Here is a 26,633-nt window from a genome sequence, read left to right on the forward strand (position 1 = left end):
CCTCTATTTCTGTCTGCACTGCAGCTATTATCCATAAGGTAGAAAAGTTGGATGGGGGTGGTTTGAATAATATCTCCTATCTGACTCCACAGGATAAACCCATTTCCTGAAATTGACACCGGACAGCAATGACCCATGGTTCTCTCAGGCCATTGTTAAATCCTACACACTGCTCACAGACCCTGTGGCAGTAAGGAATAAATTGCACCATTTGAATCGGGGCTCCTGCTGACAGGTAGGCAGAGGTTTTTGCCCAATTACAGAGGGAAAGGGATGAAGCAAGATAAGGCCGGTCACTAGAATGGTCCTAATGAGGATGTGGTATGATTGCTGTGGGACTGGAGAGACACGCTTATTTATGCCCACAGTGGGCTGATTCGATTGGTAGAGAACGGCCAGAATGAAGTGGCAGAGGGAGTGACAGAGATAGATAGGGAGAGATAATGGAAGTGAGAAGGATTGATTCCTCACTCAATGTGAGAGCACGTGGGAGGAGATGAGATGCTGAGACTGAATGTGGGAAAGAGAGCGATGGATACAAAAAGAAAGTGAGTAGTCAGTCCATCGAGTCAACTACTGTGCCCTCTCTCTTTTTTTCCATCCATCCATCCATCCATCCACCTCAAAAAAACATAGCTAGAAAAGACAGGGCTGGGGGAACCATAATGAGATTGGTCCTCAACAAAGTCCTTTTTCATGCAAACACAGAAGCCCTTAATACAACTAAGGATGCACCGATTGTGAATTTCTGGGCCGATATTGATACCAATGTTTAAATCAATAATGCCAATAGGTGGTAATTCTTTCTTTTTTGACAGGGAAAAGAAGAAATTTTCATTGGAAAAGAATAACTGAACTGCTTAAATTCATCACCCCTTTATTACACTTTTGTATCTTTGAAATCATACAAATTTATTAGACAACCTTTTCATATATATTTCTTTCACATGAAAAATAAGTGTGTCAAAAGTCCTTCTAGCCTGCTATGTAAGGTCACCTCTGACTGTTATTTTTCAGAAAGCATTTCAAAGAATTTTGTGAAACATCAACTAAATGTCAATTTAAAAGCTATTACAAACGCAAAGAAATATCAATATATTATTCTGGTAGTTTAAAGGCCATTTTCTTTCGCTGTGAATAAACCACACGAGTTCACAGCAGCCTTTGACCTCTTGAGTCATACATCATGCCAGCATTGTGTCCTTCAGTGGCTTCTTCTCCGCAGCTTCAGCAGCAACATATTCTAATGGACTGTTGTGCGAGTCCGATTGCTAAAAAAACAACACATAAATCAGCCATCGTCATTGGTAAATGCCGACAGGGTGATGCCGATAGGGTGATGGCACTCAACAGGGCGAATATTGGCATTTACCGATGCTCTGCAGATAAATCAGGGCATCCCTAAATACAGCCGTGCAGCTTTTACTAGGAGCAGAACAAACCATGGAAAAACAGGCCATACATGTGACGGGAAGGGAGTGCTCTGCTCAAAGAGTACATTTCCATTTCATATAATGCGCCTGTGTGCACATAGTATTCCATACCAGACTGAATGCAGATGTAGCTATGTACATATAATCCTCATAAGCATGGTTGCACTTTGGTGAGAGAGATTGATCAGAGAATCCCAGAGAACTGATGCACAATCAATGTAATGGATAGGACTATATGCAAAAAATATTTTCAGTCCTTCTTGAACATGGATTTTATTCAACCACTTTTACCACTAATAAGAGGATTATTGGTACATCGCTTCAATCACTGTGATTTGATGCTGATTTCTTCAAAAGTGCGAGTGATTGGAAGATTTTGTGCTTTTTAAAGTGTAATTCCGGGTCAGATAACTACGTTGTTGGTGCTTTGTTTTGTGTGTAGGGACTCTTATCATGCTACTGCAGAGGTTTGGTGTTATTTTGAGCAGTATTAGTGGTTAAAAAAGCTTTAATAACATCACCGTAATGCCCCGAGCTAATCAGTGTTAGCCATATCTGACTGTTTGCGACCAGATCAAACTAAAAACAAAAACTGTCTTGATGGCTTATTTGATGTATGTAAGTTCCAAAAAGAGACCATGGGATGATTTTGCACCGGAATTACACTTAAGTGTGTCTATGTGTGACCACCCCTAACCCCATATGTATCCGCTCTAAAAGTAACACTACAACTACTTAGTCAGCATGGTTAAACCTGAAGATACAAGGCAAAATATTTTGTCTTTCTATTGCTTGAAGGCCTCAAGATTAAAACAAACTAAAGTACATTTAATTAGCTTAAAACTGTTGACTTTGCATGAGGAGCAATATGCTTTGGAAGCACTATGGCTTGCAATCATTTTAAATAAGTGAAATCCATTACTGTCTAAAATCAACTCTTAGCGTATGGTCCAGTACCAATGTTAGAATTAAACACAAACCATGACAACACACATTAAACTGTGTAATTATTCTCACAAGACATTTTCTCAAATGTACTCTAACTTCCAGACATCCGCTGACTTTATTGACCACTGGTTTTACTTTAGGACCCTGGTAGCTTTTAATAAAAAGTACTTAATGATGCCTTCTTTTTTTCTTTCAGTTTGATCTTTCTCATTATATTCCCTTCTTCCACTTTCTATTATCATCTATGTCTCTCTTCCCTGGAGTGGTTTTCTTTCACTCTCCACCCTCTTCCCCCCCCCCCCTACTTCATACTTGTGTGAAGATTGTAGTGTGGTGTGTGTGTGTGTGTGTGTGTGTGTGTGGGAGGAGAGGCATTGCTGGCTGGAGGAGGTGAGAGAGAAAGAAAAAGAAGCGAGAGAGGGAAATAAACGGAGAAGGAAAGCATTTAATGGAACAAAACATGCAGTTTCAATCTCATAGATAAGAGCCGCCTACTCACCATGTTTTATCTCAAAGCAGATTACTCCTCATTTTTACAATAGACAAGAGCCACAAGTTCTATATATTAAATTATATTAGAATTTTTAGTCTAAGACAGCGAGAACATTATCCTTTGGCGTCTTTTCACCCAATTGAACTACAGTTGCTTGACCCACCATCTGTTGAATGTCTATAAAAGTTTAACTCCATATCCAAGCAGGTGATCATTTTTAGCTCTGGGAAATATATATATATATATACAACAGGAATAACACATTTACAATAAATTGAGTGGCTAATCCTTAACAGAAAACAAGGTCACTTTTTCTCAAACACACTATTACAGAAAAAACACACAACACAGTTAATTCCATGAAAGACAGGGTCACAATTTGTTTGGTGCTATTTTAGCCAATAAAAATCTTTTAAAAATATGCCCGGTTCAGTATTGGCTGAAATAAAACCGAACAAATTTTTGTCCTTTTTTACTGATCTTCACCTTAGTCTGCTAGGATGGCAGTGCTGCTCTCCTTAATGACCTTAATGACAGTCTGGCTTTACAGTGCAAGCATTTCACTGCATAATAGAGTGAAAATTAAATAAGCAAATAAATAAGTTGGATTCATTTAGTGAGAGTGTTAAAATACACGCTCACTCTAAAAAAAAAGGTAACAGCATCACATTTTTTATTATAATGCTCTATGCATATCAGAACATATTCTTGCATTCCTCAAAACTAAAACTATCCAAAATAACATGAAAAGTCATACTTTGGTTTTGGTTTCACAGATTCTTTAGAGGATTCCTTTAGAGACTAGTTTTATTTGATACCCTTATCTAAAAAGAGAAAAACCCTTGAGAACAATGACCCGATTCACAACAGAGTCCTGTTGAAACAAGAGAACAGACGCAGAGACAACAACAAAGCCCTGGCTTTCCTTTTTAACTGTGACCCAGGAAAAAATGTGCATAACTAAATGACTGCCTGCATTTCAAATTGTAGAAAAGGCTGAAGGGGATATCCTGCACATCCCAGCAAAAGATGGGCCACAGTCCCCATCTTTCAGCTCGTTCAAATCTACTTAAAGAGCCTCTGGTAAACATATCAGTTCTGACTTTAATACAGGATCTCAAAATGGTAATGATGACCCAAGTTCAAGGAGCTTCAGAGGCACACTATCAAAACTCTAAGAGTCATTATCACAGATAATGATGCACAAGCCTAAATTTTACCCGTCTAATAATTGCAATCCATTAGAGTAGCTACAGAAGTGATCTACATTTATGATGCTAATATAGGCAGCTTGTGTGAATGGTACTTAAAAAAAGAGAGTACAGGCGCAAAGCTTTCTTCAAACAAATTAATTTTAGTTCCATCTATGTGGTCTTGTGAATTAATTTTTTGACTAGGGATGTGTACTCATGACAACCAACTTTAAAATTCTGCTTCCCACCAGATATCACCACTCCCATAAATATCTTATTGGTCCCAACATATAGCAACATGAGATAAACACTCAAGAGTCTTGTATGACCAGCCTTTAAACGGTCATATACTGTATATCCGAGATGACATGCAGCATATTGTCTTGTCTCATAACCGAGATTAGATCACACTTGAATTTCACATTTAGTTCGAAGGACTTTGTCACACAGCTATTCTCCATTGTCCTTACCGCATGTATTTCCAGTCTTTTTTCAACACCTGGTATCAATTCTATCACATACGTTCTTCTGCTAAGCTTAATCAACTAAACACTGACACATATCTAGTGTGGAGGGAAGCTTTTCAGTTTTCTCATTGTTTAAAAACATGACCTACTGTGTGCTATAGTCCCTTTTATCCTGGACCCTCCTTTTAACCTCAAGTTTAATGTTGTGCTTTTAAAAATTGGAATGGTTTCTACTACTAGTACTTTAACTACAATGTGCACCAGGAAATCCTACAATTGAGACTAAATATTCTACTCTACTCTTCTAATTTGCTTTCAAACACTTGCTGTTCTGAACTGTGAACAAAAAATGTTAAAAATGTATTTCAACTTTTCTATCAAATTGTAAGCAGCACTCTGGATGAACCAGGGAAAAATAAATTGCATGTGTTTTCTTCCCGACATTCTATCATAAAAAACTACAAACTCTACTCCAAAAGTAATACAGATTTACTCTCTAAGCTCATTTTCATCTTCTGAGCCTCAACAGTCAGCTTCATTACCATCTCCTAGCTATTAGTACATGTGGCTAACCTGGACCTTGGACTTTTCTGCAATCTGTCTCTACATGCTGGCCTAATGAGGCTTGCTAATGTTCCACCCCTGTCAATCTGGGGGAAACCTTCCACTCTACGCAAACTGGAACACATGTACACAATTGCTCAGTACACATACTCATACTAACTAACACTCACACAACTCAAGCATGAGATAACATGTCATACTGTATCTCACACTCCCCATTCCTCTTTAACTGCTTTGCAGATGTGTGGATGTTGACTAGTAAAGTCTGTTTTAGCCCTTTTAAAAAACTCACTTTTTAGGTTTTCTGGATGAGAAAACTGGAGTCTGATTAATGTTCAGAAAGTTACAGACAGCACCCACATAGTTAGGAGATAATGCAATGGAAATGGGCATACACAGTGCAATGAGAGATACAGTACAGAAACTAAGTGGACAACCTTTTGTTCCACTCCACCACTTATCCACTGGGACACTGCTGCATGGTCTAACTTCGATTGGCTTTGCAAGGCCACACGCTGACAGGAACTTGTCCATTAGTCATGCTCTGTTAATGATTGTGAGCCCTGTTTCAACACATTTATAAAGTGTGACCTCAGCCTGTAGGTTCACATGACACAGGGGAGTTAAATATGAAAACAAAGAAAATGACAGCTTTGTTTCAGAGTCCGTAAGAAAATATATATGAAAATATGATTCTGAATAGCTGTTCATTCAGTTGGCTAAAAATATTATCAAATATTATTTATTAATCATAACTTATTGTACACAATCATTTATTGTTGGGAATGCAATGGGAAAACTCAGATTATACTCAGGGTACAGTGTTTACATGGCGTTTGAGAAGCAGGAGTATGCCCTTAACCTGATTATGTCGGGTTTTTAAACTGCATGTAATGCACTGAAGCTTGTCCGGGGAAGTACAGGGTGCTGCAGATATGACCGATACTGTGACCGCTAGATAGGACAAATCAAAGTTTTAGAAAGAGGGCAGACAAATGACGGCGAAATGAGAAGGAGATTCAGGTTTTAGAGAGCAGAGAGAAAAGGAGAAAGGAAGAAAAAAAAATGAGGGCAAAACAGGTCAGAGCTGGTAAAGCCATCGAGTGGGCTGGCAGGATAGTTCAGGTCTCAGGCCAAAGCCACAAGCTTCTCCAGATGCTTTGACACCAGCCCCTGGAGCTCGCCATACGGCAGTGTAACTTTGAAATGAAATGATAGACGGATAGAGTTGTGTGAGGGATCCTTGAGAAGTCAGTTCTGATTTCAACATCAGCTTTTGCTTGTAAAAGATTATCAAACACAGTCTGGCCTCTCTGCCACACATCACCTTGGATTTAGAGATCATGTCTGCCAGTTAAAGTCACATTGTCAAATTCAGTTTGCAAAACATTCCATAAATGTGAGGTTTACAAGACCAACTGTTTTTTTTCCCCTCCTTTGATGAATTCTTACTGTAGATGTGTAGTATTTTCTATCTACCATAAAACAAAACCCAATGTGAGCAAAGAAAACGCTGTGATTAAGAAGAATGTGTACTTTGGCAAGGTATTTTAGGGGACAGCCTGACAATACAAATCATGCTGTGGTACTGGATTCAGACTGAGCATTAGCTCAAGTTGCAGGTCGTGAAAGAGACAACGTCCAGATGTCTGGCAGGATCCACAAGAACGCAGAGAAGGATTAAAAGAGCTAGTTCTCTTCCCAGTCAGCTACTGATGGCGATGGTTCCTCCCAATGGGAGATCAAATCCTTATTGGAAACTCCAAAAAGATTTGATCCCTCTTTTTCTCTTTATTTTTCTCTAAATCAGTTTCTAAAGGATAAAGTTGGCATTGTCGAATATATTTCTTGATGTCAACAAACAAAACCTACAGTCAGTAATCCGTCTCTCAATACATTACATATTCTTTTCTCAATCTGTGGCAATGCTGAGCCCAGTCATTCCTCAGAACACATACATTTAAAAAATGGATTACGATGTTTAATGTTGATGAAATATGAGTAACTAGTATATTTGTTGGAGAATGTTTTCCACTGCGGATTAACAGTAGTTTTAATGGGATTTAGACAATAAAATGTACACGTAGGTGGGATTGACTAAAAATGAACTGCAGTGCCCGCGTCCATTGTAGTGCAGGAACATGTCACCAAGTGCAATGGTTTTGTATCATCTGAAAGATTTTAATAGTTTTTGACAACCATGGCGGCCTGTGGCACAAAACAATAAGCTGTATCAGGCTATTAGCATAAACTCAATGTTTGTTTTCATGGAATTTTTTTTACTCTAACAATACACAATGGAACGTAATAGACACAACATTTGTAAAACATCCATTGTAATATATATCTGTATTTGGCAAAGGTTCAGTTTCCTTCTCCAGATATTGAGATTTTAGCACAAATCATCCGATTGGCTGAAGCCTTGCTCGCCTAGTGTGTGTCATAACTTCACTATACCAGTCTTTTAAAAAAATAAAAAATTCTCAGGGGCTACGAGGAACAAAAGATAGATGATATGAGAGACTGGAAATTACCTTCCTCACAACACATGACACATATTCCAGTTCTGGTCTTATCATGGACACTGATGAAAGGACGGGAGCATTAATGATCCTGATTATTGGCTTTTGTATTCTATCACAAATAATTCCATTGATATGAATAAGGCTTGACCCCATTTTCTTGCAAAAAAACTGCCATTGTAATAACCCATTTCTTAAGAAACATATTAAAATGTTGCCACATGTGCCATTGTGTTCTCACTTCCTGTCTAGATGAGATGAAGCATTTGACCTGGAAAATTAATTAGCACCTTTTAAGCGCTTCTTATGTAATCTACCTAAGCCTGGACTCTAATCTCCAGCTGGCAACGCTTTACAAAAGACAAGACTGTGAAAAGAAAAGCCCTACACCAACATAAAATCAACACCTTTTATGAAAGGCCCATAAAAAAATCAACCTCACACTCAGTAAAAAGAGTATGCCCCACAGGAGTGCGTGTATAAAGTGTGGGGTGCGACATGATCCATAGAGGGAGTAAAGAAAGATACTCGACAAACCCCATGAAGGTGTATGGGGAAGCTCAGAGAACTTGCAGAAACTCAAATTCTCTGTGGATTTCATTTCAAAGCCATCACAAGCAGCTTTGTTCCTTTGCCACCTATCCTCACTTTCTGCCCATTCTAAACCTATCTTTATTGTTTTGTCCACAGCTCTCTATCAAGTCTCAGCTGCCTTTTCGCATTCCTCAGTCATGGCATAAGCTTCAGTTTTCCCTCTCCCACACTCTTCAGTAAACAGGGATACAGTGCTGGCGGAGCTGCTGTATCAAATCTATTTGTTGGTTAAACCTTCTTCAGAGTAGAGCCTGGATTAGGCCTACTTTAAACTGCTGCTATTCCAAAAAACCTGGCGTGCTCGTTTTCTTGTGCTGACGGCCAGTGAGCTTTGACGGCCAGGCTATTCATGAAGCTACTGACTTGCCAGGAGGAGTTCACCCGACGACTAAAACAGTCATCATGGTTTTGTGCTTATCAAGTGTTTGCTTATGGCTGCTTACATGTGACTATCTATGCAACTTTGTGTAATTTTCCACAAGTCAACATACTAAGAGCCTATTAAGAGATTTAACGTTAATCACGAGAATATTGAGGAGATCAAGTGTCATGGTGGCAATGTGGTTGCATTTTTTTGCAAAGTATCACTGCCATCAAGCTGAAAAGATGAGTAAAAATAAGAACAGAGGACAGAGGAGGGGGGAAGAAAAGAAAAAAGGAGAGAGTCTGTGTGTCTGAAGAAACCTGGGAATCATTGTGCAGAGGGAAATTGACAAAATGTGGCAAGGAAGAAAAGCATGACCAAAGTAGCAGATCCTCTGCTACAACTGTAAATCACACCAGAGCTCAAGTCAACGAGCAAGAGACAGTGAGAGAGAGGAAGAATAGACTGTGCTATCCAGAAAAGAAGGCTAAATCAAAGTAAAAAGAAGGGATTGGGAGCCAAAGAGTGCTACAGGCAGAAATATAAAAAAAATAAAGCAAGACAGAAAGGAAAATGTTACAGGGGGTGAGAGTCCAAACTTGAGTTCACAAGTTCACCTGCAAAAACCTTTCCAATCTCTCCACGTCTCCCTCGTCTGAAGCACAAATATATCAAAGATTCAGATAGCCAAGTAAGTGTGTGTATCTGTGTGTGCTGTGTCTCTAAAAGCCACTTGCACCACAGTCCCTCATACAGACCTGGAGAAAAATTAAGATTTGATCATTGTTGTCAAAGTTGTACCTAAAATAAACTGTTCAGCACGTCTGTCTCACCACAATCTGGCAGATCAAAAGCCTCCAGTTATTTCAAGTGTACGTGTAGGTCTGTTGGTTCCCAATAGAAACTGTACAGTGTGGTGAAACCTTGATAATGAAAGTCATAAATCACCACTACCACATCCCCAGCCTCAAAGCTCATAAAACCCCTGCCCACAACAGCCTGACAACAAAAACATGCTGTTTTTTTTAGTTTCTTCTCCCTGTCTTTTCTTCTCTTTACTGGTGTTCACACGATAAACAACAGCAGTGCTAAGGGTGGCCATGGCACAGTCAAGTCACCAGAAAGACTTTTGCCTCTTGTTAAGCCCCACTACATTTCTCCTGACATCTCGAGATGTATCTTCAAGGGGATTTGGACTACAAGTCTTTCTAGCTGGTGATCTTTTTACAAACTAAGTCATATAGACATGTAAACATGTTTTACCGTACAGATGAATCATATAGATTTTTGTTGGTATATGATGTTAATACAGCAGTTTTTTGTAACCAAAGTAATATGCATCAGTTCTAATTTGAACGTTTGGTCCAGACAAATTCTCCTCCCTAACATTAACGAAATGAAGATCTGTAACGTATGATGACCCCAGCCCAGGCTCTTTGGATATACACAAATTCCATTTGCAGCTATGCTTGTGTTCCAAGATGTGGAGAAGTGGAGTATTTTGTACCGTGGAACTACTGTGTGTGTATTTTAACGAAAAAACAATCACAATATCAAACAATATCATCTGATTTCTGTCATACAATCAAATTAATTTTCACTTAATTTGTTTGCAAGTGTGTTATTTCATAGGCCATATACTGTAGATTCAATAATAGTCAGATGTTTGCCAATTTACACATACATATGCTTGGCAAGGAATAACAGTTCATATAAACATTAAAAAAAACGCAGCTGTAACATCAAAGTAAATAAAAGAGGGAGAGAGAGCTAAGTGTGCGCTAATGCTCTTAATTCAGACATTTAAAGACAAATGCACAGTACTTATAGCAATTAGCCGAGAGTTTTGTTCTTGTTCTTCACTTTATTGTGCCGTCAGTCTAAACAATCAGCACCACACATTGTGCCAGGGAGCATCATTAACAGGCAAAGCCAAAAACAATGTCTGTGGGCCAACAGTTCAATCAAGTTTAGCATCAGAGCATTCCACTCTAAATAAAGGCATAAACTAATTTCATGGAAAAGATAACTCTTTTACTGTCTGTGAGGTTCTACCGTAACTTTTTATCTAAAAGGTGGTTCTTTTAGAGACACTTCCAAATCATGTGTCACCTCAGTTTTGGAAAATATTCACAGATTTTTTTTATTTTCTTAACTATTGTTACAGGTGTAGAAACAGATACTAGATGCTGTAGTTTGTTAAACCAGGCATGGACCATCTTAAGAGAGCCATGTCTACATTTTTATTCCAAACAAACTTAATAGCAGCTGATTGGCAATTAATCAGTAAAAATGTATGTGTTGGCCAGATGATATCAATGCATATTTGTCAGTGTTTGTAAGACACTATTTAAGACTGAAATGTTGAATTGTTCACTGGTTCTTCTGCAAATAAATCCTCAAATTCTACAAACCTCCTTTTTGAGTCTCTTCACAGGATGTAATTATGCATAGATATGTCTCACGAACGCCTGTGTTTGGAGACCACTGAGGTAGAAAATCTGCACTTGTATCGATTCGGCCTAAACCAGTTGAAAGGCAAATGGCTGTGAGGCCATCGGTCACAAGACGAGGAGGAAGATTGACAAGTGCATATTTAATGGCCGTGAGAAACAGTGTGCAGGGGTTCCTAGGCTGTTCTAAGGGACGGGAGGAGGATAGGGCTGCAGACAGCAAGCCCTGTGACACTTTGACAGATGTGAGGCTTTGCACCTCTCAAAGGGGAAAAAACAGAGAAAAGGCCTTTGAATGAAAGGCCTACTGCTAAGCTTTCTGTGCAGTGCCCTCAGCCCCGCAGCTCACAAAAAAATAAAGGGTCAAACCGTTGCTTGACTGCAGGCATCTGGGTTTTTTCCAGGCAAAAACAATTAAGTGCGGAGGTTGGATCTTCTTGGAGGTCCACCTTTCTCTCCCTTGCCACACTTATTTGAAACACTTCTGAGTATTTCTCTCAATCATCAAATGTCTTGATCTTGAATTATTTTTTCTCCTCTCTTGCATGCCTAAAGGTTGTCTTCCACATGCCTAAAGGTTGTCTTCCATTTTTTTTTTTTCCTATGCATTACTCTACCCTCTGCCTCGTCTCTACCCAGTTTTGTTGCTTTTGATGGTTGAAAAAAAAAAAAGCTGTAGGCTGGTTGCAGACATACAGTGCCAGGCTCCACCATGCTCCCATGCTGAGGTTATTTCTTTAAAAAGAAAAGAGGCACTGTACTCAACATTCAGAACATATTATATACTAAAGCAGCAAACAACTATTTGCTGTGTAAAGATACAGTGGATTAATGGCGTCCTGAGCAGAGAATTTCCTCCTCCTCCTATTTCACAAACTAGGGTGAGAGCCGTGTGGAGGCAATCGCAACCCACTATTTTTTACATTTGTACAGCTCCTTTAGTGGAGCGCACACTTAAAGAAATGGTGTAAAGTGTGCAGAGCTTTTCCCAGAAAAGTGTCTTTTTAGGCGGGGGCTTGGTGCGGGCCAGCTGCAGACTGATGGCAGCATTAAGATAGGGCCCCGTAGTTTCTGTGATAACAATCATTGATGCAATTGTGAAATTCGGGAATAAAAGAAGCTATAACACATAGGGTTTCCTTAGTTTCCATAGGGCCCAACATAAGTCTGTGCTAAAGGTGGCGCACCAGACTTGCAATACACGGGGGATAACCCTGGTGTGCTTGAAAACAAATTTTAGTGTGTTGCATTTCCATTGGCATCACAGATATGTGGAAATCTACTGGCAATTTTCATCACCCAATTCCCTATTACGTTTTCATCAATACAGCAGGTACATTAGCGCATGTCCACTAAAGATCAAGAGCTGACTCATCTTTTTGAGTTTGGACATTTCGTTTTGACAAAACGCAAACAGATCACAGCCGACAGTGCAGTTATTGTTCCTTAATGACGGGTGTGTTTAGAGGAGTTTGAATGCAACGTTTATTCAAAACAAACTTCTATTGAAATGGTAAAGATGAGTTTTTCTGTGTGTGTAGCTGTAAAGCCGTATTTAAAACACAAAGTTCAAGATAAAACAGAGGCGCCTTTTATTTAATAACAGAGGTCTGTGAGGGCAACATGATGAGATTTTAATGATAGCGAATCTGATACAGACTTTTTAAATAGAGCTTGAAGGGTGATAGGCCCCTTTCTGGAAAACACCTGCAGTGTATTTTTCAATCTTTATTCAAGGTTTGTGCTACTTACAGAGTCCGCCAAAAGAAACAACAGTCAGCTGGGGAAATTAACAGTAACCGACTTTTCACTGAAGTTCATGTCCACAATCACTGTGTTACACATTGCTAACATGTGGGGAGGAGATAGTACTAACTAGTGTAAGCTGCCTTTTCCTACAACACATGATGAAAGGATATTTCTTCTTGGTGCATTGCTCCACTGAAGAGTGGCTGTAGGGATAAGAGAGTGCTACAAGAAGAAGCTTTAGTTGTAAAAAAAAAAATTGCTTCTAATTACCGTTGTTAGAAGCCTGCTTTATCATTACACTCCAAGGTTTCTGACAACACAACAACTGTGCTGCCATGGCAACACAGTGCCGGAAGAGAGGATGTTGTTGCTGCCGTCTAATTTTGATTGCTGATCCATGCCGACTACTACATGTGATCAGGCTGTTCAGTGCCAGTCTGTCCGTTGACCTGTACCCTAATCCTGAACCCACGCTGATGAGCGCAGGTGGACTCATCAGTCAGCGTGGCTGGCACCACTTCACCCATGGGCTAAACAACAGAGCACAGCTGGGTTCATCTGATATTATGTAATGCAGCACCACCCCCGCAGGCCCTGTTCACACTACCCCTCTCCTCCTACTCCTCCTCCTACTAGTGCACCAATGGCCATTTGCAGGCAGAGGTGCATTGTGAGACAAGAGTGCTCCAGCTCTGACACAACATGTGGGAATATTTATGGAGAATTCAATTTTGGGAATAAATTGTGTCTTAAGCCCTTGCGTAGAGATGCACTGACTAGCAGCTTATTGTGTTTTTCCCCAAAAAATATTTCCATTTCTATTTCAACACAGTAGGTGCGCGAAATTCCTAAAATGGGTGATTAGATTTTGAGGTGGTTCTGCCCTTACTTCTTGGAAACAAATTTTGTTACCAAGCAATACTTGCCAAAAGTGGAACTGCACCCGTTGCCTGGCAACATTAGCTTATTGAATCTAATATCAGGAAGCAATGAGGACCCAGTGGTGCTTTGAGCTACAACCCTCTAGATACTCTTTTCATCTGAGGTACACACTGTGATGTCCAACTACAATCATGCTATTCATGTCATCTGACAACCCATTAAGTCTCCACACCCGGCATCACACAATTACTGATATAGTCCTATACATAGCCACAAACCTGATACAATGAAGCAATATTATACCCCTGACAAATGTTTATTTTCTGAAGGTCTGTTCCAAGCCATATCTTTCCAACTATGTCAGTGATGAGACCATAAAATACAGAAAACAAGAGAGGTATGCATAAGTGAGTCCCCTCATTTTAACCTCTCCCAACTGGGGCCACCCCCCAAGTGTTTATGAAATGTTAAAGGGATGCCGTCATTAGACAGAAACACTAAGGCAGTCAATTCTCCTCCAATGCGCCAGTTGCTTCCTAATGAAAATGAACTTCAGCTCACGCGTCTCACATCGATAAACCTCTGATCGAGCTTTCCTCCACGCAGCTGGGGAGACCCAGCGGAGGCATTAGCTAGTTGTCAGAACGCTATTGGAATGGATCAAAGCTCTGTGTGGTAAATTGCCTCCAGTGACCATTCAAAGCACTCTAACGCCATAGAGTGGCCTGCTCAATTTGAGTTACTGGGTAACAAGGCAGTAACAGTCTCCGTTTATGCTGATAGGGAGATGCACAGGGAGGTTTTCTGACAGACAAAGTCGCCATCACTTGCTCCATGAGTCAAGAGTTTTCTGTGCCAGACTGAGGAATGCAAGCAGTTTACCGGTGGTAGGCGACAAAAAATCTTGTTCTTGGAACATTGGAAAAATAAGAGATAAAAAATAATGATAACTATTAATCACTTGCTCTATGAAATGCCAAAAACCAGAGGGAAAAAGATGACACCTTTAAATGGCATGTTTTGTCTGACCAAAAGTCCAAAACTCAAGGATATTCAGTTTACCATGATATTTTTACTGTAAATCTCACATTTGGGGAGCCAAAGAATGACTGACATTGTTGCTTAAAATATCCAAAATGATTACCGTTAACTTAGTAATACTCCAGCATTTTAATCTAAAAGACAAAGATCACAAGAAACTTTTACACAGCTTGTATTCACTCAGTGAGTCCGTGTGATGGAAAACGAAAGCATGAGTTAGATTTTCCCTCTCCATCTCCATCTGAGCAAAAGTTCAGGAGGGTCAGCGAGGTTAGGACTGCATTCACTAACTGACACCATTAACGAAGCTCATTGAAGCGGGCTTCTCTGCAGCAACATTGAGCCTATGCATGGAGCCCAACACTTCCAATCCTGCTTGTCCAAATAATCACTAACCAGTTCAGCCCTGAGTAAATATTTTAAGAACCTCTGTAAACGAGAAGGTAAATCCAAACATCAGAAATAGCGTACAAAAGGGGGGATTTGGGTAGTGTGGCACGCAGATTTCATTGTTCTTCGGCATGTTAAGCTTCAATGAAGCTGAAAACAATGAGGTCATCCCTATTGTGTACAAAAAGCATTATCACATTTTGCTGCATGTCATTGTACACCCAGCTAAAAGCACGATGGGATGAACCCCAGTGAAAGGCTGATGTACGTTTTACCAAACATTTTGCAAAGCTATGAACCTGAAATCTATTACACCCAAGAATGGAAACTCGACTCTGACTTTCAAGGCCGTCACCTTATATGCCAAAACACTCCCCTCCTTGGATGAGCACAGTGAGCTGAGAGGTTGCAGTGAGCACTACAGCTCATGACAGGCCACTTTCCTGTTTTGGTTTCTGCTTCCACCGCCTGCAAGCCAGATGTTGTGTGCCTGGGCATTGTGACCTAATTTTTCTTGTTTAAAAAGGGAAAAATGTCTGCAGATCAACTTGAGCTGGTCCGATCCTCTAGCCTAGCTTATGTATGTGTGTGGGGTAGACACTGGAATCAACAGAACAAGCCATGGGCCAATTAATCAATTAGTTGATTAACAGAAAATTAATTGAAAACTTGATATATTAACTGTCGACGTGATTTATCAATCAATGTGCCAACATTAGTCGGTTTAAGTTTCTAAAGAATTACAACTATCTGCTTGTTGTTTTATATAATTGTGAACTGAATGCCTTTGAATTATTGGTCAGACAAACCAGCAATCCGAAGTCTAAACTGTAAAGGGTATATTTCAGCATTGTCTGACATTTTATAGACAAAACCCACCCTTTAAACAAAATATTGCCCGGTCTTCAACATAACGGCATCATATCCAGCCCCTAGAAAATGTCAGCGAGGAATTCCCTACTATCAGCATTATCTCTGGCATTCTGTTAGTACATAGATCTGCAAAGCAGGAAGTCTGTCAGGGGTTCAGCCAAAAGCTGTTGCTGCTTTCAGTATATCAGGATGGATTTATGTGTTTACCTCCCCTGGCACAACCCAGGACCTCCTTAGAACCCACAAACCCAAGCAAGATGACTTTCATTAAGAGGATCCACCACAGCGCTTTTCTCCTGGAAAAGACCTGGAGCCTTATTCAATTTTTCGTAGTGAAATGACCTCTATGAAAATGCACTGAAACTTTTCTACAACACTATTTTTTTACCAGTGTGTCATCGGCTAAACAGTAGATATGGTTTACTGAACTAGATATTACTACACAAACATTATACACACAGACATAATCATCCCCGACCTGCAATTTCCCAGCTTGGAATCAATTAAGTATTTATATTCTATTCCATTCTATTCTAACCCTGACATAGAAAAGTAGAATGTAGACAACTAGCACAAAATCAGTGTTAGCAAGCTAGCAACAGCTGAGTTCAAACTAGAAACATCTATATATCAATTTGCTCTGTTCAAGGTCGTAGAAGGCTGGAGCCTTTAGTATGCGCTCAGCAAATATTCAGTGCATGCTGTGGGAAGTTAAAAGCCTAATTTACAATAGGATACAATATATATAAACTTGTGTTGCCAGCCCTGCTAATCAAATGTGATCAGACCACATCAGCACAGTCATGACGGGGCAGTTTAGATTCCGTTTTTTAGAGTGACACTAGTAATAAATAATATCTTAGGATGTTTTTTAGGGTTTTCAGGGCTTTAAAAACTACAACCTGGTCAGATACCAATGTGTCGTAGGGCAACACTGATTCACTATGGTAATTATAGTTGTCAACAATCTTTTGCGTTATCTTTTAGTATTAGGTGGTGTATAATGACTACGTTAGAGAGTTGATAAGAAGCATTGGTTTTTAATGAAAGCAGAAATAGTACCAACAAAACTGCCTATAAACTCTGTTTTACAACTGTCCACTTATTATAGGCAAATTATCTTTTCATAACTGACATTTTAAACTATCCTGAGTAACAAACCACATCTGTGTCTAAAATGTGTGTTCCAGTATCTTAACATAACCCCTCTCAGGCAGCCACATTACCAGAATCATCAACATGGCCACAAGATTATCTGTTTGGTTTGCTGTGGCTGAGTGGGGCATTATAACCAAGAAAAAGAACTTAAGCTGACAGTGAAATCACAGAGACTGTCAATTACACCACACTTAATGAATCAATTTCAAGGATGGAAACAACTCAAAAGCCTGTTGACTTTAAAGCCAGACTTTTCTCTCTGAACCACTTCTTCACGGCCTGGCGGATCTGCAATGTGTGGTATGACACAGAAGAAGATCACTTATCTTCTCCATCAGATAAAAGGGCAGCTGATTCAAAACTTGAGTTTTATACACTGCATGCAGCATTTGATCAAAAAAATAATACTTAATGCCAACAGATGACAGCTTTCATAACTTCAAGTTATAACAAGTTCCTTTTGATCACAAAGATAACTCCATCAAGCAGTGATGAACCAGGAAATGTATTAATTTAATCCTGTGTCTACTTGTGTGTGATCGTCGTCAGAAAAGGTTTTCATATAGCAGCATATGACAAAATCAGTCTTTTAGGAAATAACATGTTTTACAAAGTACAGATACAGCCTGCTGAATATCTAAAAATGACCAGACAATAAATCCTAACAATATTTTTTTTTCGTTGTGTGATGGTATCGACAGAGGCAGGATCTGAAATTAACCTTTTTCCCTCACCGGCCAACAGCTCATCACAACATCAACAAAACTTTCTTTCAAAATGTCTGTATGCTTCTTTGTCCTCTCTTTCTTCAGTGGCGCACTTTAAGAAGGTTGTTTGTCTCCTTGTAAATATCGCCACACAACAACCTATTTGCTAACACTTGCCAGTAGCAGACCTGTTGTGCGTGTCAGCCCCCCAAAAAACCCCATCAAAGTTTCTCTCTACCTCCTGCTACTTTGCTGTTTGTTCATTGCAGTTTCGCAGGGGCGGGCTGACAAACAAACGTACACTGACACCTACTCACACGAGCACGAACGCCAGCCACCTCACGTTGGGCCACTTTTAATAATAGGAGACATCAGCCACTCTGCTGCTGCAACCAGTCAGCTGCCATCTAGTGTTAGCGAAGAAGCTTTGAATTACATGACTGTTTTGGTACATTTACCCGCCATAATCCTCTGAGATTAACTGAAACTGGAAAAACTGCTCCCATTTGGTGCTTGGTATTGCATATTGTTTTTTGATTTTATATAAATATACATACATACATACACATATATATATAAATAAATATATAAAAGTCTACAGTACATGCAGTAGAAAAGTAAGTTTTTCCCCCAAACTTTGTGCATTCTGCAATACAATTGACCATGCTATAATTTTGCAGTTTATATCCCAGTAATTCAGGCATCAAATGGAGTGGAAGTCTCATGCCATCAGAATGCTTGGATGCCAACACAGTCCCATGAGAATGGGTCAAATGATCCAGGGACAGGGGTGATAAAAATTTGCCACACTACTTGGTAGCTGGATTGTTCTGGACGGCATGTGAGCCAGTCCAAAATTAAGGGATTAGTTATAATAGCCACGTCCCCTTGTTGAATATAAGTAGCCTCAGTTTACTTTACCACCTAGATTTAATGCCAAAAAGCAACTCAAATCACAACAATCTGAGCTTGCGAGGTCTGCCTCTGCAAATAGTTTCTTTTATTTAACTGTTAACTGTGTGAATTGATTTTTATTCACATTATAATCTTCATTAAAATCTTTCATTGCACCCCAGAGAACTCAGGAGCCTCAAACATATCTTGGAAAGGACAAGATGTCTAGTTGGCCTTGACTGAAATAACTTCAGTTGAAATTCCATTAATCATTTAAAAAGGCTGACAAACATGCCAAAAAAGAGGGCATTTATGGTTCAATTTAACACAGGGGGGGCAGAAAAATCTTGTATGCTTTGGACAGGAATAAAAATCCCAGTATATCTCTGTGACTAATCGGGGCTTTAATAGCTAAAACTTCTAATCACAGACACATATTAGAAGTGCTTTAATCTCTTAATAGAATGTTCTTTGCAAAATTACAAAAAGTTCTTCATTAAGGCCCTTACATACATGCACTGCAAACCTGAAATTATCTCGACATTAACCGACAGGGCTGTATGTGTGAAAGCAAATATCCAATTTCGTCGGCAGGACATCAAACAGAGTTTATCCTCCAGGTAATCTCTGAGTGAGAATACAGACGCTTATTCTACGATGTATCCACAGAGTTGAATGGGACGTCTTGATGATGTTTCGATCATGCGTCGGCCAACAGCGGTGCTGAACAAACCTCAGACAGTGAAGAAGGGTGATTTACAAAAAGACGGAAATCAAAATGACCATCAGACAAATTCAAAAAACGGCAAGAGACTGTCGTTTGTGACAAAATTCAGAGCCTACTCCGCTGGTGCGGTGTAGTTCTTGTCATGTGCACTTCCTACACAGGCACGATCCCTGGCCTTAACCAAACTGAGCATTTCCAGTAAGTGAGAACGCATAACGACACCGATAATCTACTGTATTCTCGTGTTCTGCATGTGTGAAAGAGAAACTCTGGACCATCGCCGGATCCAATTATCCTGACATTGTTCAGGGTTCATTTGGGAAAACAGCTTTAGATGGTATGCTTTTGCTCCTCCTGCTGCCAATTTATCAATCAGTTAAAGGTAGACCTGGGCTTGCAATGTGATGGACCATTTGACATTATCGTTATGGATTCAGCTGTTATGATTTATACTGACTGCTGCTGTCAACTGTCAAGAACGAGACTGATGCTATTTCTATTTTCTTCTAACTATGCCCAAATATTAGCCATCCATATACATACCATCCTCAATATGTAATGTTGATATTTTAACTAGAGAAAACATTCTTTAAACTGTTGATTTTTCTATAAGTAATATGGAACTCTGTCCTCTAAAGATAATAATGTTAAAGGTTGAATATGGAGAATGAGCAGAACACCGCCATCTAGTGTCCGAAGCTTGCAGCCGCAACAACAAAACATAATTCCAGCTGTCGAGTTGCCATGTTCATTGCCCAGTAGCCTACAGGGGACTGAAGTCTGTTTAAGCCTGTCTGAACCCATCCCCTCCGGCAAATTGCATCATCAAAACAAATATTGCAGAGGAGTTTGACTGACAGTTACTGTTAGACGTTACCGTTAGCCGTTACAGCTACAGTTGGATTAGCCCATGCCCTTACTTTGGCGTATCACTATTACAAAGTTGCAAGTATTGACAAACACAAAACCAAAGACAAAAGGCTGAGCTGCTCTCAAAACTTGAAGTCACACAAATTGACCTGGAATTTACCTGATGATATTTTAATAAAATGTGGACTATCAGCAACATAAAGACATTTATAAACCATCATGCTATTTCTGTCTTGTGAATTTGAATAAGAATACATTACAATTAATTCTCAGATGGAGAATGAGCTCAAGTTACCAAATATTAATTCTACATGAGCCAATAACCCCAAATTGTGTGACAAATTCAATCTTCTTCCAGACTAGACAAGAATTAAATCACTTCTTCATCTCATCCCATCTCTTGAGTGCGGCTGCATGGCACAGGATAGACCGCAACAATTAACAAATCCAACAGGGTCACAAAAGCAGTTCATATCAGAAATACCCCCCCAGGCAGCCAACAGTAGAAACATCCTTTTGGTCATCCAGCAAGACAGAGAGCTCTGTCTGCTTGGAAACAGATGGCAAGGCAGTTGGTGGGAATTTCAGCAACGCTCCTACACATGTTTGGGGATAAGAGTTACAATTATTTTGCATAGTGGCATTCTTGCGATGTCATCAAAGTTTTGAAGAGAGAAGGAGCTGAGGATATCCTGGGATTATCATCCATTTCACACACAAGTACATTTTTCATGATGAACTTTTTGCTGTGCACTGTTGTGCTTGGGAAGAGGGTTCCCAGTCTTATTATGTCCTTAATATGCTTTAATAGAGAGTCTTTCTTTTGATTGAAAGTCCCCCTTGGATTACAATATAAACCTATCTAAATGTACTGCCAGTATCAGTAGGTGTGTGAATCACAGAGTAACTCTTGATACAAAACTATCACAATATAATTTATCATAAAAAAATGTAATAGATTTTATTTCATCATACTCATACTGTAACGGTATGTGGTACAATTTTACTGTTGTTCAGGCTCTTTTCGAACCTCACCTTTTTTGTGATCTAAACTAAACACCTGGCAAAATACTTGAAACCACCTCTGTGGTAGTTCCTGCGACAGTTGGTGTCTTCTGGACCGCATGGGGTGACACACAGACTCACAACAATGCCAGTGTCAGGGTTGTTGGTAATAATAAAATAAAAAAATATATACGTTTCTCTCTTTAATAAAAATATAGATATTTGGCGCCAGTGTATCGATATTGTCTTGCAAGACAAAGTAATACCATATATTTCCGTATTGATATGTTGTCCCACCCCTACAGTACTCTTATTGGCAAAAACTTGGTTGAGGTGTCCGAATAGGCATCAGAAAAAGTTGGACAGGTGTATCCCTAATAGGCTTCTATTGATGTTGTCCAAAAACAGCCATATAGAGTGCATAGTCTTTCCAATATATTATGTGAAAGTGTGTTTTAGCTGGTGTTAACTGTCCACCCTGGCTTGTACTATTGTAAGAATTATGTACATCTCTAGCTAATGCTGTATTTAAGCATGGTCATCATAATATCCATGCTGTTCTCTCCCTCTCTCAGGGCTGCCCATCTGTACAGTATGATCCGTCTGTTTACTTCTGCATGGATTAGCCTGATTAGTCATTGTTTCATGATGTTTTATAGATTTTTTTATAGATCTGTCACAACTGAAATCTGGACTTTCTTTTTTATATAATCCACGTTGCTTTCATGTGCTATAATCCTCTCTTACAGCCCTAATTAAGAAGTTATTTCACCAGACAGAGAGAATAAAATGGAGGAGAAAGGGATCCAAAACGAGAGGAAAGCTTTTAATTTAATTATTTATTTAAAATAAACTGTGTAGACGTTAAAACATAAACAGTACCATTTGATGCACTGTACCAGATTGTAGCTTTAAGCCAATTTGCATCTTTAGACCCTGGGCAGGTCAAAACAAAAATACCTCACCTCAGGTGTAATGGATAATATTAACTGCCTGATTCTTCTTGTGCAGTTTCCTTCTCTAGCTGTTTCCTTCTCTAGCTTCTATGAAAGGCCCTGACACAGCTGACTGAAGGCCTGAACAGGGTTCCTGACTTATTCTCTGCAAAGGACGAATCAAAAGAGATATGCAACGTTACATTTCTGAGAAAACACTGCAAGGGCTGTTTGTTAAGTGAAAACAAAATGCTGGCTCGCACTTGTATCAGAGAACACAGACCTCAGCTTTATAACAACGCTACATTCAAGTCTTCAGGGCTAAACGATTTAAAAATAAGCAAGATAGACATTCACAGCTGTCTGTTGAATTAACATGGTTACAAGTTAATCTGTCTGTATTATCAAACAGGTGGCTCTATGAAATCTATAAGCAGAGCCAAGAAATGAGAATCAGTTGGGGAAATAGCCTTTGTTAGTATTGTTAATTGTGTTTGTATGATAGTGGTTTGAAGTTCCATATACTGACTTTGTTTACACATTCATAGTGAAACTCAAGTGAAAGGTATATTTTTAAATGAGAAAAAAATCAACAATATGGCATTTACAAAGACAGCCAAGTTGATGCCCTTGTAAATGGACCTGATAATTTAAATGAATGCATCATTTTTAGGTCTAGCACATCACTTATAATAGGTGTGCATTTCTATCTTTCTATTTGTTCACAGCAAAGTCAATACTTGAGGAAAACAAGTTGATCCGTACTCTGACTCTCCCTTCCATCGTTAGACCTTTTCTTCCTGTATGCTAACTCCTGTCAGACCTGACAAATATACCAAGTCTTGTTTGTAATGTGAATGATGTCATTGCTTATTAGTTGGCATAGCATCCTAGAGTCTCCCTGGAGTGATTTCATTGTTGGAATTACAGTGGCAGTGATGCATTTAACATAACGCTCTTGAAATAGTTGTTATGTTTGAGGTAAGGTAAATACATGTACATTATTTGAGCAGCAAGGTCACCTTGAAATCCTCTATGCAGGTATCCCTTATTTGCCAGGGCCTAGTAGTTTTATTAAATCACTCTGCTCTGCAGTTTGATCCATTCACTGTTAATGAGTATTTCTTGCTGTGGTATTTCTCAAGAGACAGCCCACCTCAAGACCCTAAACACAAGGAACTTACAGTACATTCCAATCTCCAACATGCAAAGGGACAGAGACAGAAGGGAATGGAGACAGAAACACAGAGAAAAGGAGAAATGAAGAACAGAGAGAAGGAGGTGGAATGGGAGAAAGAGAGAAGGACAGATGAGGTGAGGGAAGGGGACAGTAATTATGATTGTCAGAGTCCAGACATGCTTTCCACAACATTAAGGAAGTAAGACAAGAGGAAAAGACAATGTCAGTCATGGAAGAAAGGAGGAGGAAATTGTGGGAGGTGGAGAGAAATAAAAAGAAAGAAATAGTGATAGAAGTGAGAATGAAGGGGAGAATGAGGCAGAGATGCAAGAAAGTAGCCGGGAGAGGGACATGGTGAGGCTAGTTTGGGAAATCGTAAACAGGTAAGACCCCATTTTAAGCTCCTGTCAGTGCGATGCATTGCATGCTGACAGCTAAAGTGCAAGCTGACCGGCTACGAGACTGAAATTTCCTCTTTTTCCTGACTTTTTTGCCAAAATGTCTCTCTGTGCGCACTGCCAATAGCCTTGTCTGTTCCAGATAGGCCTCGGCTACACATTGGAAGATTTTTGAAAGAGTGACCACATCCCGATCACAGTGCATCTGTTAGAAATTTAAAGCTAAAATTTTGTTTGCAGGCACCAACTAAAGCCCTGGGAAAATCTTCATTTGAAACTCCCAACAAAAGTCCCGACTGTGCTTATGCTGGGGAGGGGGGCCCTTCCAAAGGCAAGTTTTAGCCAACTCCAGCTGCTTAATCCAGGAACACCTAGAGAGATGTTTCAGCTACTCTACATCCCAAAAGCCGTTTGATAATCTTTTAGCTGCCTATAAGCAGCCCTGATATTTTTCACAACCCTTTCCTTTTCTCCCACCTCCACCTACACACTCAGTTTCAATACCCTACTTAATATGGTAAATGCAACAGCCTCCAGGTCTGCTCTGCCTTGGTATTCACAAGAACCGACAAGGGAGGGTTGAAGACATGAGATGGTCGACTGCTAACACATGAGAATTTTTTGAGGTTTCGACACGGCGTCTGCAGGAGCCAAAACAAAGTGGACAAAGCAGCTGAAATGCTGTCTCGGACAGAATATATCTCTAATGCTGCTGTTGTGTTTCACGTTGAGAATTTGACCCACCCCGGCCACCCGATGAATAGAGATGAGATCTCTTTGACATGTCCATTTAGGACTTGTCAAAAGAGGAAGCACTGTGTTTCTGAGTGTGTATGGGAGCCCCCCGGAGACGCAGAAGCTGGTAGCCTGGGGACAGACTCTACAGGTTGAGTTGGCAGAAATAACAGAAGACAGAACAGCTCCAGGAGGGCACTTACAATAAGAATCCCTCTCAGGGTGTCATTAGGGCAGAGGGGAGCTCAGACACACAGCTAGCAAACGTGTGTGTAATTCAACTTTAGTAAGTATTAAGAATTGTTTTAATTAAGCTATGGCATTACCAAAAATATAGTTTTGTTCATGTCAAGCCTTTAAGGCACCTCCATCACTTAAATGTAGCACTGTTACATCACTATTCAAATCTGACTAGACTACACAGACGGCCATTTTGATTAATGAGGCTGGTTTTGACAGTACTGGGTAGAAATCATGCTTTTAAATTGATATGTGATTTCCTGCAAGCCCCTGTGTGTGTGCAATGTTTTCTTCAGTAACATATTATGCATAATTAATGACATTTTAATAACCTAGACGCCTGTTTTGCAGAGAAACAATTCATAAACTTTCCCTGCAAAAAAAAAAAACATATTCGCACCTCACTGAAGAATTCCTGTGTGCATCCATACCTTACGGGGATTTGATGGAGCACTGCAGATGTTTGGAACACCACACGCAAACGACAGCAATGCATGACCACACATTGCAATGCAACATTCATGACTTTGCACGAAGAGCTTCAGAAGTATGACAAGATTTCTCCGGTTGTGTCGTCGTTCACAAGTAAAAGATGGACAGGAAACCCCACAAGAGCGATTGCAGCTAGCCATCCCAATTATACAGCAGCCACGCAGGGTCTTAACCAAACAACAATTACCTTTATCTGATGGTCATTTTGTCGGGTTTCCTTTTTCTTTAAGAGCCACGGTGTCCACAATTTAAAACTGTCTCATGGAGAGTCGAAATAGAAATGTTTAGCTAACCACATGATTGATGAAAATACAGTTAAATATTAGCTCGAAAGGCGGTGCGGGAGCCGTAACAACCCACACAGTAACGTCACTAACGACTGCTAGCTAAACTTTTTTAGTGTAGTTTTCCTCTCTGAAGCGCTACCTCAAAATCCTTGCATGGGTCACTTAAACGTTTACGCAAATAACGAAATGCACAGATACCGAACAAAACCACTAACAACTTGACTGGTAAGCCCAAAACCAACGGTGTTGATGTCGCCTGTGTGTGAGTGGGAAGACCAATGGAGGAGAGAGCGCACTCACCTTTATTCATTTCCACCTTGTCGGCGTTTTAGAGAGGAAAAATAACGCTCTCGCTCGTCAGTCACCGGGATACACAAACCGTCACGGCCAGTTAAGATAAAAAAACAAACCAGTTACTTCAGTAGCAGAAAACCTCTGAATCTCTTCACCTTTGTGTCTGTTGCTGTCCGTTCACTCTGCCGACCGCCTCTCGGTTTGTTCAAATCAGAAGTTCATCTAAAAAGTTGCAGCGGTTCGCTCCGCCTCACGACGACGATGATGAGGTCACCGACGCCTACTGGGGCTCTACTCTCGCGATACGAGATACGAATCTGAGAAGTGGAATAAGCAGACTGCGCAGTATCGCGAGAGTGGGAGAAAACAGAGCGGACTGCTGCTGAAAGGATGGGGGAAAGAGAGAGAGAGAGAGTGTTGCTCTGGCAACCGAAACGGATGGTGCTTTTCAGCGACAGCTTTTCTCCTCAAGCAACTGGTGTCTGTGTGGCAGGGTGGTGAGGAACATGATGAAAACCCGGGAGCTGGTATTGCAGCACTTATTTCAGTTTACATCCAGGTGAAGTAGGCCTATTAAATAGCAAAATAACTAGACAGCCATCAGCTATGAAATGGGGGCACAGCTAAAGCCTTTAAGGAAGGTGTGTAACCCTTGACAACGTGACTAATTTATGACATCATAAGCAAGCCAGAGTTATATTGTGTAGTAAAGAGTAAATGCAGGGTTTCGAACAGTCCCATATTG

At 40.0% G+C, this 26,633-nt stretch overlaps 1 protein-coding gene across 2 annotated transcripts in view; it reads right to left on the reverse strand.

The window, feature by feature from the left end:
- The window catches only part of sipa1l1 (signal-induced proliferation-associated 1 like 1), a 73,217-nt gene extending 47,198 nt beyond the window's left edge, over positions 1-26,019 (reverse strand). For both annotated transcript variants that reach the window (XM_083933877.1, XM_083933876.1), the window contains exon 1: positions 25,895-26,019. The gene's annotated coding sequence lies outside the window, so the exon portion shown is untranslated. The remainder of the gene's footprint in view (positions 1-25,894) is intronic.
- Positions 26,020-26,633: the final 614 nt, after the last annotated feature.

The sequence above is a fragment of the Echiichthys vipera genome (genome assembly GCF_963691815.1).
Source record: "Echiichthys vipera genome assembly, chromosome: 19".
Taxonomy (NCBI): Eukaryota; Metazoa; Chordata; class Actinopteri; order Perciformes; family Trachinidae; genus Echiichthys; species Echiichthys vipera.